This window comes from Podarcis gaigeae (genome assembly GCF_964106915.1).
Source record: "Podarcis gaigeae genome assembly, chromosome: 16".
In the NCBI taxonomy this organism is placed as follows: Eukaryota; Metazoa; Chordata; class Lepidosauria; order Squamata; family Lacertidae; genus Podarcis; species Podarcis gaigeae.
In genome coordinates this window covers 19,733,218-19,752,120 of record NC_139693.1, presented here as the reverse complement: position 1 = coordinate 19,752,120, position 18,903 = coordinate 19,733,218, and the positions used below count along the sequence as shown (strand labels likewise).

Sequence of the window (18,903 nt, the reverse complement as noted above, 5' to 3'; positions counted from 1 at the left end):
AAACATTTGAGCTCCAACTCAAGCGTGAGAAACATTTGGGCACTCTGGACATCGCTGAACTAAGTATTTATTTTTATTTATTAGATTTGTATACCACCCTTCATGGGGCTAGACTAGATTCTATGAAGATCTTAGGGTGGTTCACAAGGTAAAAAAAGACAGGTAAAAGCAAAAAATAAATAGTTAAAACAAAAACAGCAAAATAATAACCCCACAGAGCCTAGGACTTGCCGATCAGAAGTTTGGCGGTTTGAAACCCCGTAACCGGGTGAGCTCCCGTTGCTCAGTACCTAGCAGTTTGAAAGCAAATCAAAGTGCAAGTAGATAAATAGGTACCACTCCGGTGGGAAGGTAAATGGCGTTTCCGTGCGCTGCTCTGGTTCACCAGAAGCGGCTTAGTCATGCTGGCCACATGACCCGGAAACTGTACACCGGCTCTCTTGGCCAGTAAAGCGAGATGAGTGCCGCAACCCCAGAGTCAGCCATGACTGGGCCTAATGGTCAGGAGTCCCTTTACTTTTACCTCCCAAATACATCTAAAAGGCTGTAGAATGTTAATCAGCCAAAGGCCTGGCTGAAGAGGAATGTTTTTGCCTGGTGCCTAAAGATATATAATGAAGGCGCCAGGCAAACCTCCCTGGGGAGAGCATTCCACAAACTACAACTCCCATCAGCCCCAGCAATCATGGGATGAGAGGAGTTGTAGAGCTTAGCAACACTGGGAGGGCCAAAGTCTCCGTACACCTGCTCTCCCAAAATTGTCACCCCTTTGCCATTTTAAGCCAGCCTTCCCTTCTAATAACTCCATGTCATCTACGCCGATTGGCAGCAGGTCTCCGAACACAACATTTCCAGCCCTATCTGGAAAGTCTGAATAGAGCTCATGGCAAGTTTCCAGGCACCTGGTTGGCCACTGTGAGAACAGGATGCCGGACTGGATGGACCACTGGCCAAATCCAGCAGGCTCTGCTTAGGTTCTCATGTCTAAGGCTGACAAATGGGTTGTGTGGGAAACCGCATGGAAGTGGTGATGACAGTAGCCAATTTGTTTGTGTGTGGCGGGAAATTGCAAGGGTGGATATCTGAACCCTTTTGGGGCCAGTATCTGGCCTGAGCTTATCTGCTATCAACCATTTCTTTTTATTTCTGCCTGCTCTCATGGGCAGACTCTTCTGGGGGCTTCGGGGTGGGGAGGGAGGAAGCAAGAGACACTGGTGAGAAAGTTTAGGGCTGCTGTAATTGAGTTTGGGATTAATGCACCAAATGGCCTCTTGCTCGCTCGCCTGCTGCCCAAGCCTGTTATTGTCAAGGCGACTTTCCATTGTACCTGCCTTCTCTTGCAGAGAAAAAGGCCATTCATCACCTCAACGGCTAGTTAGGGCTGTAACGTTATGGGTATTTTTCAGCTAGCCGGGCCTGCTAACCGAAAAGGACAGGCATTAATTGGCTGGTTTGCTAACAATCATGGTTATGTACAGAGCAGAGATGGGGAACCTTTTTCCCAGTCTGGGTACCACATTTCCTTCAGGGGGAGGGGAACATGCCAGTGGTGGGCGGGGCAGAAACAAAAGTAGGTGGGGCACCAAGCCAGGAGGCTAGTTTCTACACACACACACACACACACACACACACACACGTCTTCCCCCTTCCTTCAGACAAGGAAGAGGCATTATCAGAGTTCAAGACACCACTCCAGCCAGGGACAAACTCTGAAGGAGTGTTGGTCAGGAGTATCATTATTATTACATACCCTCCAAGTGTCCCTATTTTTCCAGGGACAGTCCCGGATTTACAGAAGTTGTCCCGGTTTCTGATTTGATCCTGTAAATGTCCTGCTTTCCCTTAGGACGTCCCTATTTTTATTGGAGAAATGTTGGAGGGTATGGAATTCTGCGATCCCCGAGGCAAGGAGATAACTAATTAGACAACCTTTAGAAGACAGCTGAAGGCAGCCCTGTATAGGACAGTTTTTTAAATGTTTAATGTTTTATTTTTATATGTTGGAAGCCAATAATAATAATAATAATAATAATAATAATAATAATAATAATATAGCAATAGTAATAGTAATAAAGGAATAGGACATCCTTATTTTCATCAGAGAAATGCTAGAGGATATGCTATCATCATCATCATCATCTTCAAATATATTTATATTCTGCCTGTCTTCCAAGCTGGAATTCAAAGCAGCTTACAACATTCAAAAACATTATAAAATACAAAGGAATAAAAGTGAACTAGTTTAAAGCAATGATTAAAATACATTTAGAACCAGCATTTAAAATGCAGTTTGCTCTGACCACAGCCAAGCGGTCAGCATCGTCTGGCACTTTGGTTTCCAAAGGTCTCTCTGAGCAGGAAGGTCTTGGCCTGCCGGAGGAAGTAAAGCAAAGAGGGAGCCAGTCTGGCCTCTTTTGGGAGGGAATTCCACAATCTGGGAGGAGCTGCAGAAAAGGCTCCCTCTTGTGTCACCACCAACTCTGCCTCTGGTGTTGAATGGACTGAGAGAAGGTGTTCACCCTTCGATTGAAGCACCCGGGTTCCTTTGCATAGGGAGACACAATCTTTCAGCTAGTCTGGGCCCAAGCCATATAGGACTTTTATCGGTCATAACCAGCACTTTGAATTGTGTCTGGAAATGGGCCGGTAGCCAGTTTTAACTGAGGAGTAACCTGCTCCCTGTAACCAGCCCCAGTTCAGGAGTCTGGCCCCAGCATCAGCTGTACCAGCTGATGCTTCTGCACACTTCTCAAAGGCAGCCCCACCAAGAGCGTGTTACAGGAGTCCAGCCGGGATGTAAATCAGGAATGAGCCACTGTCACCAGATCAGACATCTCAAGGAACGGGCAAGGTGCCAGACGAGCTGTAACTTTGCAAACACACTCCTGGCCAACACCAAAACTGGGTTCAGGGCAGAATCCAGCAGTACTCCCAAACTGTGAACCTGGGCATGGAGAGTCTCTAGGGCCAAAAAGTCTTCAAGGGCCACACCTGGCCCCTGGGCCCTAGTATAGAGCCCAATCAGGATGCATGGCATGTCAACACGGACAAAGAGCCTGCAATCCAAAATTCAAAACAGGGACAACAGAGGGTGGGTGCTGCTTCTGTTTTCATCTGAAGCACTTCAAATGAGCCAATCGAGGGAATTTGCAGAATTACAGGAGATGCTCACAAGTGCAAATTTTTATTTTTTTTTAAGTGTTATCCAAAAATATACATATATGTTGCTAAAAGTTTTACTGTGAAATGGAACAGGTTAAAGAATTTATAGCAAAATGGGCACAGGGTATAGGAAAACAGTATTCAAATGCAAATCTCAGAACATCTATGATTAGAAGGAAATGTGATCTCGCTCTCTTTCCTTTAAGCATGAATAGTAGTGAAAACTGTTTTAATAGGATGGTCAGATAGCATCTCACTTTTAGTGATGATGAGTAAAATCAACAAGGACCACCAGGGTTAGGACAAGATATTATGCTATTGGAAGCAAAGGGAAAAGAAGGTCCAATTAAATGTACAGAACCTGACCAAACTGGCCCCTGAATCTGACTGACAATGCGAAACCATCTTTCGGGATGAGTGAATGTGTCAATTTGAGTTTATCTCAGTTCCTCACTTTACCAGTATTTAGTTCTCCACATGGCTGCATCAGTCTGCAATACCCCCCAGCCCCACCCTTTAAAGGGCCCTCAGAAAAACTTGCCAGCATAGCTCAGTTGGTAGAGCATGAGACTCTTAATCTCAGGGTCGTGGGTTTGAGCCCCATGTTGGGCAAAAGATTCTTGCACAGCAGGGGGCTGGACTAGATGATCCTTGTGGTCCCTTCCAACTTCATGATTCTAGAGCACGTCTCCTATTGTACACAATTTTTTAATGCAGTTTTGCTTGATACATACACACCTTGGCAAGCTATTCTCTCTTAAGGTAATGCACTGAATATGTGGTTTTCACTAATAAATTCATAATTTGCACACTTTGCCCTAATACGCACATTTTCACACATGGTATCCAGCTACAGAACTGCATTGCAAAATTCAGAGATGTGTGACTCTTGAAGGGTAGATGTGCTTCATTTTGCAAGCTTTCAACACAAAGTGAGAATTTAAACTCTAACGCAGGAGTCGGCAACGTAAGAGCCTGCTGGATCAGGCAATGGCCTTAATAATAATAATAATAATAATAATAATAATAATAATAATAATAATAATAATAATTTATATCCTGCCCTCCCCAGCCGAAGCCAGGCTCAGAGTGGCTAACCACAGTAAAATAATACAGCATTCTAAAACCAATTCATTATAAAATCAGTTCAAATCAAATTGATGGCAACCATTGGGCTAGAGTTCTGTAAAGAATTACCAAAGGAGGGGGTCAGGCTGTGCCTTGGCCAAAGGCCTGGTGGAACAGCTCTGTCTTGCAGGCCCGGCAGAAAGATGTCAAGTCCCTTCTTGGTCCAGCATCCTGTTCTCACAATGCACAACTAGATCCTTGTGGGAAAGCCTTGAGTGGGAGCCGAGCACAAGGCCCTCTCCCCTCCTGTGGTCTCCAGCATTAAGAAGCATATCTGCCTCTGACTGCAGAGGCAGAACACAGTCATCATGGCTAGGAGCCATTGGTATCCATGAGATTCTTTCTGGCTCCACAAGCCAGATAAAAATCCATGGGCAAACTTTGACAGGTGGGCAAGACAACCCACCTGCTAATCAGCTGATGGGGAAGGGAGAAAGTGATTTGCCAGCCCTTAACTGGCGCTTCCCAAAGAGGTGAGCACAGGTCCAGCCAAAGGACTTCTTCTCTCTGTCTCTCATTTTGCAAACATTGGCTGCTGTGCCCTCTTCCCAGCAACATACTCTGACTTTGAAACTGTGTGTCCAAAACATGAGTTAAACACACACACACAAACTTAAATGTTCAGTAGCAAAGGTCCAGCTCTCCTATCAAAACGCCCCTGACTAGTCCCTATCTTGCGTTAACAACGCAGGCTGTGCAACATTCATTTGTTCTGAAACTAAACTATTGCAAGTAACAAACAGATTATAAAAGAAAAACAACAGCTCCAGCTTGCAGCTTGGCTTGGCTTCGTTCAAGAAATCGGATCAGATTCCTAGCAGGCTGTTGGGGACTCAACAAGTCCTCCTCTTCATTTTCATTTTTCAGATGCTTGCTTTCTGCATCTTTCTGGTAACTTTCCAGCTGCCTAGGAAGGAATAAATGTCTTCGGCACACGGCGAGCACCGAGGAGTCTCAGAGAATGTGCGCTTAAGGAGGTCTGTAATGAGATGGTGGATGCCGAGGGAGAAATGCTATCTGGCCAGCATTTGCTCAGATTAAAACAGAACATTGCCCTTGGTAAATGATAAAAGGTTTTGCTGTGCATAGAACACATTAACCCTCAAGATGCGGGGCAGGCAGAGAGCAGTAATGTCCAGGCCAGGCCAGGGGCCTGATCTAGTCCTCCAAACAAGTTTCCCCATCTCCCCAGGGATTGAACCTGGGACCTTCTGCATGCAAAGCAGATGCTGTACCACTGAGCCATGGCCCTCCTGCCCTTACCCCCAGTTCATAATGGAATTTGCAAGGATCAAGTCCCTACAGAGACCCAATACCTGGCCAGCAGCCCTAACAATGCTCTCCGAGTCTGAGAGCAAAGCAAAGCTGCCCATTCATGCAGACAGCCTAGCAGGAGGGCATCAGAGTTGTGCCACACTCCCTCTGCTAGCTTCCCTCAGCACACAGATACACATTGGCGAGGAACAACACCATAGCCTATCCAGTAGCCCAACTGGGAGGCAGCCAGTCCAAGGAGACCAATGACTAGAGCTGTGGTGTTCCCAGGTTGCAGGGGCTCGAAACCCCAGTACATGCTGTATTGTAACATTTGATTGTGAGCCGCCCAGAGTGGCTGGGGAAACTCAGCCAGGTGGGTGGGGTATAAATAATAAATTATTATGGTACTATTTCTGCAGAAGGGTCCCATTCTCCAGCAGCCTGGCGCTGCCCAATCAGCATGAAAGGGGAGCTTTTTAGCCACTGAGAAGAGGTCTTCTCACCCTTTGGGCTGAGTGGAGCCAATCCAAGTGAAAGGAGAATCCTGAGGATTGGCTCCTAGGATCACTCTGGAGAAGGCACATATGGAACCCTGGGGAAGAGTTGTTCCATGTGCTCCAAAGCTAAGCCTTTAGGACCACCGAAAACACCAGATGTCAAGGAAAAGGCATGCATGTTGTGTTACGTAAAATGGAACTTCAAGGAAAAGCACAACTGAAGTCACTTTGAAAGGTGAAACTGGAATCTTCCAACCATTGGCTTCAGATAATTCTTTATGAATGTGATATGTTTCAACTGTTTTTAATTCTGAATTTTAAATCGCTGCAACCCACCCTGGGACCTGCTGTTGAAGGGCAGGTAACAGCAGCACAATGGCGATAATATAGTGTCTTAGAACATCGGGCTTCATACGTTCTGAACATAGCCAGGATACAAAACCACCCACTTCCCGTCTCAGGCCACACACAAGCTGCACATGAGGGAATATGGTCCAAAGGTATATTGGGGCCCCCACCCCACAGAACCAGAGAAGCTGCTCATTTACCCAGAGTAGCCATTTTGATCCATGCACATCTGTGAACTCAGGAAAATCTGTGTGCTTGCAGTAGGTCTGCGACGGCAACTCTCTTCTCCCCATAGCATGACCCCTTAACCCAAATAGAAATGCTACATGGGCCCATTAATTCCAGCCTGTCAACTGTCTCTGCTCTTGTTTGCTTAAGGGAAAGGTCAGAACGCAGTGGTAGGGCCCACAATTCGCAAAAGGCGGAAGGTCTCTACCGCAATCCCACACATTTCCGTGAGAAGTTTCAGGAAGGAGGCAAGTGGGAAAGAGCTCTGTCTGAGATTCTAGAGCCCGACAGTCAGGCAAGGTAGACCACGTTGAGCTAGGAGGCTGACCTGTTCATCAGGCCCTTTGTTCCTATGGGGCAGTCACTCTGCCTCAGCCTTACCTACCCCACAGGGTTGTTGTGTGCAGCTATATGCATGCCACCCTCTGCTTTTGGAGGCAAGCCATAGCTTAGTGGTAGAGGCCAGCTAGCAAGTGGTTCCTGGTTTAATCTTAAATATATCCAGGTAGTTCAGTGTCTGGAACCCTGGAGAGGAGCTGCCAGTCAGTGTAGACAACACTGAGCTAGATGGACCAATCATCTGACTGGATATGAATCATCTATCCATGTTCTTATACAAGGCAGGAATATTAAGGAATCAGAACCAAGTTCACTGCAGCATGGCTTAATTTCCTACTGCCCCAGGAAGGTGAGCAAAGGACCCGCCGAGAAAGGTGCCTGCCAGCAAAGGTCTCGCGAATCGTGAGATCCTGATTATCATCAGAATTTTAGATCGCCCAGCAAAGATGCACAGACCTACCCGCCATCACTCCCTCTTTCAGCAACCCGCAGATGTCTCGACTTGCCCTTCGTCTTGGGGGTGTACGAATTTCATTTAAACTTCTTCTTTTTTAATCTCAGAGGATCCATCAAGAGATAAGATTTCCCTCTGTGAATCTCAAAGAGGCATCTATCGATTTTCTTGTCCCACAAAAGTAGAGGAGCAATCAAGAGTGTTGTGGGGTGTGTGTAGTTGGGTTTTTTTTAAGGGCTGGTCACCTGTTCTTCCAAAGTCAAACCGGCCCAAGGAATTAGCATTTCTCAGAGGGCAGCTGCTATAATAATTGATCAAGTGCTCCTTGAGAGGTCTGGGACAGAAACTCTTCTCTCTCTCTCTCTCCCCCCCCCCCTTCTTTCTCTCACACACATCCAGGCATCTTGGCAGCCGACCAGGACATTGTCATCCCAACACAATGCCATTTGCCTTGATGAGGCCCCGTTCGATCAGCCTCGCGCGTCACTTTGTTCGGTGAGGTGGCGCGATTCGAGGAAAAGGGTCAGGAGCTGGCTACCCTAAACTGGCAGAGCCAAGTCTGATTACGTCCTTGCAGGGCTTAAGCTCCCTGCGACCCACCAGAGCAGAGAAAATCTGGCTCAAGAGAGAAATCCAGCTTGGACCAATTTCACACATGCTGTTTTAAAGCACTTCTGAGCCCCTCTCTTGCAATTGATGTGCTGGTGTTCAAGAGAGAAATGCTTCCTTTAAATAAAATGTACCTGTCACTAGGTTTTAAAGTCAACAGAGGGCAATTTAACCTTCCTGGCATTTTTTTGCATCCCGCTGAGGAACAGATGCATTCTATCTGAAGCGCATTTTAGGGCTACCTCCACAATATTTGCTGTTGTTGTTGTTGTTGTTATTTTATATCCCGGACCAGGATTCAAGGCGGCTTACACAAATTAAAACAACACAGATAAAATACAAAAAGCTACTGTGCATATAAAAGGGGGAATGTACCATAACTCTGCTAGTGCGAGTTAGGAAGGATATTAATAAACAATATATCCTCTCCTGCCACTCTGAACATTCCCACATCCTTGATAACCCTCTCCTCCATGAATTTGTCCAATTCTCTTTCCAAAGCCATTCAAGTTGGTGATCTTCACTTCCTCCTGCAGGAGGGAGTTCCAAAGTTTAGCTCTCCGCTGCACAAAAAAGCACTTTTGTCTGTCCTGACTCTTCCAATATTCAGCTTCACTGGAAGTCCAGGAGTTCTGGCATTACGAGAGAGGGAGAAAACCTTCCCTCTGCCCATTTTTTCCAGGCCACACAAAATTTTGTAAACTTCCATCCTGTCACCACTTACTTGCCTCTTCCCTAAACTAAAAATCCCCCAAAGCTGCAACCAAAATTGCAGTATACAAATATTTATAGATAGATAAATAGATATACGAACATCTGGAAGGCTAAAAGTTCTGCATGCTGGCCTGCAAGGTCTGAGAAGTAAACCAAAGTTTGCAACGTCTACTTAATTTCCCCCTTGTATTATAAAAAGAAAAGTTCAGAAGATCTGAGATAGTTTGGCAGATTTCGCTAATGAGCACACACTGTCACGGAAAGGAAGATCTCAGGAGAACTCACTTCTTCAGCTCCAGCTTGGGTTGCCAAGTGCTTCGCCGAGAAAGGGCACCGCGCCACACCTCTAAAGGTGTGCCAAAGGATCGGGAGGGTTTGCAGCTGCCATACCTCCTGCCTGTTCCTTTACATCACCTCTTGTAGTGGCATAGCGTGGGTTGTCAGCACCCGGGGCAAGGCAAGTAATTTGCGCCCCCTAACCCGTGGATTTGCGCCCCCTAACCCCCGGAGGTTGCGCCCGGTGTGGCCGGCCCCCCCTGCACCCCCCACGCTACGCCACTGACCTCTTGTCCTAGTATTTTTCTCCAAGATTGTGTGGGGCACAATCTTGTTGACAACCTCAACAAGGAACTTCCTTGGGAACTTCCTCTCTGCCCAGAACATTGGAGGCTAGACACCACACCCCCTCTACAGTATTTATAGGAACTCAAACATTGAGATCCCGCTCTGTTCCAGTAACAAGAAGCCGAAAGCACCAGCCTGAAGATGACGAGTGAGACCTCGTCGAAACGTCGCCTAGACACCCCAACTTTTACACGGGAAGACACCCGAGGACACCAAAACCTGCATATATATATATATATATATATTTAAGAGAAGTGTTGCAGGTTCGTAAGTTCAGAGCAGTTAAATGTGGAAGGACTTTTTTTTAGGAGGGGTTACGCTCAATCAATAACAGCATCTTCCAGCCTGAGGACCACATTTCATTCTGGGCAACCACCCAGGAGCCACATTCCAATAGTGGGCAGGGCAGATTTGAAATCATTTAAGCACAGGGAATCTGTTTCCGGCTCTTTATTTTAATTGCCATTTTTAATATATATTTGAAATTGCATAATTGTCTTTATTGCTGGTGTTTTTATTCCAAAACAGCTTTGAGATATTTCATGAGTTCAGTACTTCATTATGATGATCACAGATCAGCCACTAAATTATAGTCAAATGGATACAATTTTCAAGGCCAGCAGAAGACTATTAAAAATCAGCAGTGCAGCAAAACAAAAAACAAAAACCTAGGATATGTGTGTGTGCGCGCTCTGCTGCTGCATGCTCCCAGCCACTCTTAGGATGGATTACTGAGCAGTAGGATAGTTAGTGAAGAGGTTTAACCACCCAGTTCCTACATAGCAATGCTTACTAATGCACAAAACATTGCTACTCTGGTAGTAATTTCATTCACAGCATCTAACAGGAAGGAGGAGGTGTAAAACTTGGGCCAGTTGTCTCTCTGCTCTTACTGGGAGGGGTGACCATCTAAGTCCTACTCAGAGTAGAGCTCTTTGAAATGGATGGACCCAACTTTGTTGTGCCCAATGATTTCAATGGGTCCACTCTGAGTAGGACGAACATGAGATACAAGCCATTAAGGCAGTAGCTTTACACCACCCTGGGGTGCCTTGAATGATAGTCAGGTGAGTAAGGGGTTGGCTTTGGCCAGTCTCCATTGGGCAACTAAGGCTGGGGGCAACCTCTTCCCAGGCCTATGTGGGGTGGTTTGAGGAGGGCCCTCTTTTTAGGGGGCAGATCAGAGACCAGGGGAAGACTCCCAAGGTGGGGGAGAGGAGAGGAGGCTGAGGGAACGCTCCACAAAAGAGGGTGTTTGAAAAGGGTGAGGAGCTGCTGGCTCTGCAGGCAATGGGTGACATAACTGGGCTTTTCAGGCTTGGAGCACATTTCCCTACAGGGGAACAGCAGAAAGAATGTAGTTGGTCATGGAAGCTGTGGACTCAAAAAAGGTTGAAAACCTCTGCATTATGGACATAAGAGGCCTGGAGGATCAGGCCAATGGCCCTTCTAGTCCAGAATCCTGTTCTCACAGTGGCCACCAAGGAAATCTCTCAAGCAGGATCCGATCACGAAACTCCCTCTCCCTTCCTGCCATTTCTAGCATTCAGAAGCGTCGCTGCCTCTGACCGTGGGGCCAGAGTACAGCGTATGTGGCCAGTAACCATTGAGAGCCTTACCCTACACGAAACCCATTGTTTCTGTGTGATACGCAAGTTCTTAAAGACCTTTATTTCGCCCACACACTTTTATGCCTCTTTGCCAAGTGCGCTCTTAGGAGACTAAGTGTGAAGATGCCTGAAGCCAACGGTATTGGCTATCCGAGCCTATAGCGTGATGGAGCTCTCGAAGAATTCCTAGGGAACGCCAGGGGCGTCGTTTTAATTTTTAACAAAGCCCCACATGCTCTGCAGGCCAGACCGGGGTTATTTCCCTTTCCATGCCAATGGCTGCTTATTTAGGAAGTCGCTTCAAATCAAGTCAAATGAAATCCACAGCCTTGCCTCCAGTGGCGGCTGTCGCGCACTGGGACTGGCAGGGAGGCCCACAGTAGGTGGCGACAGAGCGAACTAATTCCAGCCTTGTCCCTCGCCTTCCTCCCTGCTGAGTTCTACCAGAGCAACACAGAGACTCAGGAGGAGGAGGCGGAAGTTGGCAGGCTGTGCCAACCACTAGGCTGGTTGAAGGAAAAAGGTACGCAGGTGAGAGCTGGCTGGAGGGCACACTGATGCTGGTGGGGCAGTGCCGCATTCGCCCTTCTGGATCAGTCTTCCATTGACTGCTCCTGAATAAGGAGGCTCCACATACTGTCACAGTCCGGTTCACAGACGATCAAAGTCCCGGCAGGGGATGCCAGGACCAGGGGCAAGACGGCGGGGTAGGAGCAGGAACAGGGGTCCAGAAGCCCGGAGTCAGGAAGCCAAGAGTCCAAGGGTCAGAAAGCAAGGAGTCATGAAGTCAAAGGTCCGAGGATGAAGAAGCAAGGAGTCACGAAGTCAAGGGTCCGAGGATCAAGAAGCAGGGAGTCAAGAAGACGAGGTTCAAGGATCAGGATCACCCTCCTCCATTCCTAAATTTTTGCAGGTCCCTCTAAGCAGCACATTGCACAGCCGCAAGGACACCACCCCAAAAGACCAGCAATGTGTTCAACCTTATCTACCCTGGCAGAGACATCACAGGTACACAGGAAGCTTGCCTTATGCAGAGTCCATGCAAGGTAGATGGCTCTGCCACTGAGCAGCATGATCAACGCTTCTCTGGAGAAAAGAGTGGGAGGGTCCCGGAGACTCCCTGAAATATGTGGAACAAAGGAGAACCGCCTGTTTTGGATGGAATTCCCCATTCCTCATTCCACAGGCAAACTCTCTTACAGCCCACCTTCGGAGATTTGAAAAGCAGCAATTCCACTTTGCAGAGCCAGCAGTGATCCTCACACCAATATCACACCCCGCCCTGTCAACAGCTCTCAAAAAAGGCGCACCGGCTGGCTGTGTGCAGGCATGCCCCTCGGACAGCATCTCTGGCATCCAGGGATGAAGAACATGAGAAGCACCAGCAATACATATGGATGCCTGCATCTTGGGACCATTTGGATTTTGGAAACCAGACAGCTGGACCAGTGCTGGGAACCTTGCCTGCAATTATCACAATCGTATTTAATATGCAGAGTGGGGGGACCTGCGCATGAGGTCCAGCCTGCCTGCGGATAGCAAGAGGAGGAAAGGGGGTGGCAGAAAAGAGAGAGGGGGAGAAAGAAGGGAGGGCACTCACTTTTAGAAACACAGAATCAGCCTGATATCAAGCTGGAGGCTTGGTCCATCTAGCTCTGTTGCCAGCACTGACTGGCAGCTGCACTCCATGGTTTGGGGGGGGGCATTCCTAGACTTTCCTGGAGAAGCTAAGGATTGAACTTCTGCATGTAAAGCAGGTTCTCGCCTACTGAGTTATGACTCTTTCCCTAAAAATGAAGTTGCTAGTCCTCACCGTTCTGAATTAAAGGCAGGTGAGATAGGAAGGTGAGATCCTTGGTCCATCTAGCTCAGTATTGTCTAGACTGGCTAGCAGTGGCAGTCCAGGTTTTAAGTCAGGAATCACAGTTGGAAGGGACCCCACGCATCATCTAGTCCAAACCCCTGCAATGAAGGAATCTCAGCTGAAGCATCCGTGACAGATGGCCATCCAACCTCTGCTTAAAAACCTCCATGGAAGGAGATTCCACAACCTCCGGGGTCTCCCTCCGTCCTACCTAGAGATGCCAGGGAATGAAACTGGGACGTTCAGCATGCAAAACAGGTGTTCTCTCATTGAGCTATGGTCCAATGACAAAGACACCCCCCGCTCAAAAAAATAAATAAAAATCTCACCGTCTCTTTCTCATACCCAGGTGCTTTAAAGAAATCATCAGCATCACCCATTTTCCTCTGCTGGTTCAGAACTATGGCAAATGGTTCACCTATGAAAAGAGCTGCCAAACCCAGACAATGCAAGGAGACCAGCAACCAGCCCCCGAGACCCCGAATCCAGGCCGTTTAGCCTTTAAAGACCAGCAATTTAAACAGAGAAAGGAAGCACATCCTGTGCATCAGGTACATAGAACAGAGAAATCTGCCTTATATTAGACCATTAGCCCATCTAGACCAGTATTGTCTACACTGACCAGCAGCAACTCTCCAGGCAGGGGACATTCCCAGCCCTATCTGGAGATGCCGGGGATTGAACCTGGGATCTTCTACACATCCATCAAATGAGTTATGGCCCTTCCTCTTTGTTTCTTGCCCCAGCCCCACCAAGCACAGGCACGCAGCCTGGCCTCAGATGGAATGCCAGATGGAACACAGGCCCTGGCAGGAAGCGAATTCCCCACCTGAAATATCAGCCCACATTCCCCATCCCTGATGGTGCACCAAAAGGTGGGCTTCGAGGAGGCATTTGAAGCTCCTAAGCAAAAGTGATAAATTGTAGGAGGCAGGTCCAGGTGCAAAGCTGGAGAAGAGCCAGATTTGCACACAAGCATGGAGAAGAGGCAGAGGATGCTTAGTTACAACAGGAGGTTTAACTTGGCTTCTCACATATCTACTGGTACATACACAAATGTGCATAAGAACAGCCCGACGCATCAGGCCAATGGCCCACCGAGTCCAGCATCCTGTTCTCAAAGTGGCTGAACAGATGCCTGCAAGCCAGACCTGAGCACAACAGCATTCTGCCCCCCCCTGCAATTCCCAAAACAACAATAAACCAACCTATGGTCACGTAAAGCATCCTCAATAAACACACGTCAGTTCATGCATAAGGTCCATCCATGTAATGGTGTCTATTCCACCTGTCTGTTCATAAAGTCCAAACAATCCACATGAAAGGTTGTTACAGTTCCACAAAATCCTTTCACAGAGTCTAGACAAGGATTTCTGGAATATTGGCCTTGTTTCACCGTCCTGGGCTTCATCAGTAGTTAAAGCACTAAGTAATGTAAATAAATACAATATCATGATCTCACAGCAACAATAATATCAAACAATTAATAACTGTACATACCATATGTGATATTACAAGACAGTGGATCTTACGGCACAGTAGTAGCTGTGGTAAGCAGCAACTGTTACAAAGTAGGGTTATGTGGACAAGCACAAACTGACTAGAGAATGATCTGATCCACTGGGTCTTCTGCTTTGTTCGTTTGTTGAACTTTATGAGTTACTTCTGTTGAAATTTGATACAATGAATACCATTCCTTATTTATCTAAGAACACAGTCAGTTACATCCCCTGCAATTCCCAGCAATTGGTTTTCAGAGGCATACTGTACTGTCTTTGACAGTGAAGGTAAAACACACCCACCATGCCTAGCAGCCATGGGCAGCCTCATCCTCCATGGGCTTGTCTTATCTCCTTTTTAAGACATCCAGGTTGGTGGCCATCCAGTGGCAGAGAGTTCCACTGTGCACTGCATGAAAAAGTCCTTTCTGTCCTGACTCTCCCAACCAGAGCTTTCCAAACTGTGGGCCGTGATACATTAGTGTGTCGGCTGCAGTGTGCAAGTGTGTTCCTCTCGGGGCTGGAAAAGGGTTAGTTAAACCACAGAGCCTAGGACTTGCCGATCAGAAAGTCGGTGGTTTGAATTCCCGCGACGGGGTGAGCTCCCGTTGCTCGGTCCCTGCTCCTGCCAACCTAGCAGTTTGAAAGCACGTCAAAGTGCAAGTAGATAAATAGGCACCGCTCTGGCGGAAAGGTAAAAGGCGTTTCCGTGTGCTGCTCTGGTTCGCCAGAAGCGGCTTAGTCATGCTGGCCACATGACCTGAAAGCTGTACGCCGGCTCCCTCAGCCAATAAAGCGAGATGAGCGCCACAACCCCAGAGTTGTTCGCGACTGGACCTAATGGTCAGGGTTCCTTTTACCTTTTTAACCTCCCGCTTGCTAGTAAAACTGTGTCGCGAAATGATGCACGTCTAAAAAGTGTGTCAACAACATGAAAAGTTTGGAAAGCTCTGCTCCCAACATTCAACTGACCATGAGTTCTCATGTTAGGAGAGAGGGAGGAAAAAAACTTTTCTCTTTCTGCTTTCTGCATCATTAAAAAAAAAAATTCTATCTTGTCTCCATTTCTCTAAGAAGTCCCAAATGCTTCGGCCCTTCCTTGCAGGGGTGTTATTCCATCCCTTCAATCATTTCTTTGCCTGGGGGGAGAATGAACAGCCCCCCAAGTTGGGCATACCTGTGTTAAGTGTAGGTTGGAAACACAAGATCGCCCAGACCTGCCTCTGCCTCACAGAATCACAGATTTGTAGAGTTAGAAAGGACCACCAGGGTCATCGAGTCCAGCCCCCTGCAACACAGAAATCTTTCACCAAAATGGGACTCGAACCCGGGACCCTGGGATTAAGAGTCTCGTGCTCTACCGCCTGAGCTACCCGCCCTTTACATTACAACCAGTTCTCCTCCCACGACCTCCCGTTGCTGCTGCTACTTTGATTGTTTCTCAGCAAACCACGTTGCTCCTGATGTGAATCACAGCTGTTCCTTTCCCCCTGCCTAAGAGTCACTCTCTCTCCTTAACAACAACACCCCCACTAGGCGGGTTTTAATCCCACCAGCAAAAAAAAAAAAAAGAGGTCTCTAAAGTCCCTGGGGAATCTATAGAAATGGAAACCACACTCCCCTGCTAGGCAGGCTCAAACATTTTGAGTACACGAGGTAGGAAAGGGTAAGTCACTCACTGCCTGCATAGGCCGCATTCACAGAGAGAGATCAGGGGCCCCACCTTTTCCTATAGAGAAGAAAAACTAAGAGATAGGGCACAGAGGCTTCCTGCAGTTTGCAGAACAAAGGAATCTGGCTTATAGCAGTGTGGGGAATCTCAAGAACCCAAGGCAGCCCTGTTTATCTTTTCTATGTATTCCCTGCATTTCATAGAATCGGATGGGGTCCCAAGGGTCATCTAGTCCAACCCCCACAATGCAGGAATCACAACCAAATAATCCCTGACAAGTGGCCACCCAACCTGTGTTTTTTTAAAAAAAACTCCAGTGAAGTCAGTGCTGTAGCTACAGGGTGGGAGGGTTTTTTCACCCTGGGTGAAGCCTCCAGAGGGGTGCCATTGAGGCTCCCAGCCTGTGTGTGCTTGTGTGTAAATGTAAAGGAGGGGTGCCAAATTGGGTCCTTGACCCGGCAAAATAAAGCTTCATTTCGCCCATGATGAAGGAGAGACCACCACCTTCCATGGTGGCTCACTCCACTGTAGAACAGCTCTTACCATCAGAAACTTCTTCCTAACATTTAGTTGGAATCTCCTTTTCTGTCATTTGAATCCAATGGTTGGGGTCCTCCCTTCCGGAGCAGCAGAAAAACAACCTTGCTCATTCTTCCATGTGACAGCCCTTCAGATATTGAAGATGGGTTAAACCACTGAGCCTAGGGCTTGCCGATCAGAAGGTCGGCGGTTTGAATCCCTGCGATGGGGTGAGCTCCCATTGCTCTTTCCCAGCTTCTGCCAACATAGCAGTTCAAAAGCATGCAAGTGCAAGTAGATAAATAGGTACCACTGTGGTGGGAAAGTAAAAGGCGTTTCTGTGCGCTCTGGTTTCCATCACGGTGTTCCATTGCACCAGAAGTGGTTTAGTCCTGCTGGCCACATGACCCGGAAAGCTGTCTGTGGACAAATGTCGGCTCTATCGGTCTGAAAGCGAGATGAGCGCTGCAACCTCATAGTCGCCTTTGACTGGACTTTACTATCCAGGGGTCCTTTACCTTATACTTTTAAGAGCACATTCAAAGCTATGGGAAGCCCCTCAAAGAATTCTGGGCACTGTTGTTTTCCCCTCATGGAGTTCCAATTCCCAGCAACCTTTAGCAAACCACAGCACCCACAATTCTTTGAGAGGGCAAAAGAAATGTGATTCTATTATGCTTCATAGTTTGCACACAGCCTTAGAAACCAGCAGCCATATAGCACGGCATACGTGGATTTAACGCAAGGCGCCCCCCCCCTTGCAAACTAAATCCATAACCAGGAAGGTTCAGGAACCCAAATCCCACCCCCCACAAAAATAATCTTTTATTGGGCTATTTAGAAGCGGGGGATAAAAGCTTCCCGCCCCCTTCTCTCAGACAATTTAGCCCTATTTGATCCTCGCCCCCCTCCCGGAAAAAGCGAGGAATGATGTGGGGGGCGTTCGAAGCTGGGTTGCTATGGGAAGCCAGCGCGCACGCAGACAGCTCTCTGCCCCTTCCCCCGTCCTCCTCCTCCCACCCCCACCTCAAATCCCGAGTCGACGGTAGAGATCCTCGGACCTAGGAGCGAAAGGGGGCGTGCAATCGCAACCCCCTCACCCCCACGCAAACACTTTCCCTTTCGCGCGAGGCGCACGTGCTATATTTGGAAAGCCGCTAGCCCGACCGGCGGCGGCACCTCTGCGCAGCTTCCCGTCGAGAGAAAAGAGGAGATCCCCGACCGCCCTCCCCGCGCAGGAAGCTGGAGGGGTAGAGGAGAGGGGACGCCCCCTCGGAGGAGGGAAGGAGGCAGGCGCCGGGGCTGTCGCGGGGCCAAGAATCCGTCCCTTCCTCTCCCCTACCCCTGAGCCACCCCTTCGCCTCGCCTCCCCTCGAGCCAGCCCCCTTCCCTCCGCCCCCAGTCACTCGCCTGCCTGGCTCCCGTCTGTCTGCCTCTCTCCTCTCGCTCCGACGGCAGGTCGCCCGCAAGGGCGGCGAGAAGCGCGCAAGCCCCGAAGGCTGCGCGCTCTCTCGCTCCCCCCGACGGCGAGCCTTTGCGCACGGCAGAGCGCCTTTGCCGCCGCTTCTCCGTTGGCTGCCGACGCCTCCCCCTTCCTTTGCCCTCTCGCGGCCTCGGCCTCGGCGGGCGGCTTCTTCTCGCGCTTCCCAGGGGAGGCGGCGTGACCTTTCCGCCCGGGGCGCTCGTTGGAGGGCGCTGGAGTCCGACGGCTGCGCGGAGAGGCCCGGCGCGCGAGAACCGGCGGCGAGCCTAGCGAACCTTTTTAAGGAGGGGGGGGGGGTAGTGGCGGTAGTTAAGGGTCGGACTCTGCCCAGGCCGCCTGCTCCGTCTCTCAGCCCAGAATCCAACAGGTGGCCCGACTCCGTGGGATGTGCATCAAATGTTAGTCCCACTCAGAGTAGGGCGCGCGTGCGTGTCATTCCCTACAGGCAGCTCCGCGGGATACTTCAATATTAATCCTACTCAGCGCAGAGTCTTTAGAGTGAATGGCTGTGGCTAGCAGATCCATTCATTTCAATGGGTCTACTCTTGAGTAGGACAGGCCTGCAATGTAACCCCAACCTTTTGACTTTCGCCTGCTGAACTCTAATTGGATCTTCTCTTCAGTGTCAAATTGGTGGGGGGGGGAGGGTCATCGTAGATGTAGGTGTTAACCCCTCCCTGCACAGCCTCAGCACCAGAGGCTTGATCCGGACCAGCCCCCGCCCCCCAAGTTGCTTCGTCTGCTGTTCAAGGTTTTAAAAGGGATAGATAAGAAAAAAGAAGAGCTTGCTGCTGGATCAGGCCCAAAGTTCATGTAGTGCAGATGTCTGTGGTACTCCCCCAAGGAGGGCTGTACCTAGGGGTTGGCTAGTTTGCCACTGCCAAGGGCACACAAAT

General features: G+C 48.7%; 1 protein-coding gene across 2 annotated transcripts in view; it reads right to left on the bottom strand.

The window, feature by feature from the left end:
- The window catches only part of NOS1 (nitric oxide synthase 1), a gene marked incomplete at its 3' end in the record, with an annotated part of 181,260 nt that extends 163,016 nt beyond the window's left edge, over positions 1-18,244 (bottom strand). Inside the window, exon 1 of one of the 2 annotated variants that reach the window (XM_083716851.1) lies at positions 17,935-18,244. The remainder of the gene's footprint in view (positions 1-17,934) is intronic. The other variant, XM_083716852.1, reaches the window with a different exon arrangement.
- Positions 18,245-18,903: the final 659 nt, after the last annotated feature.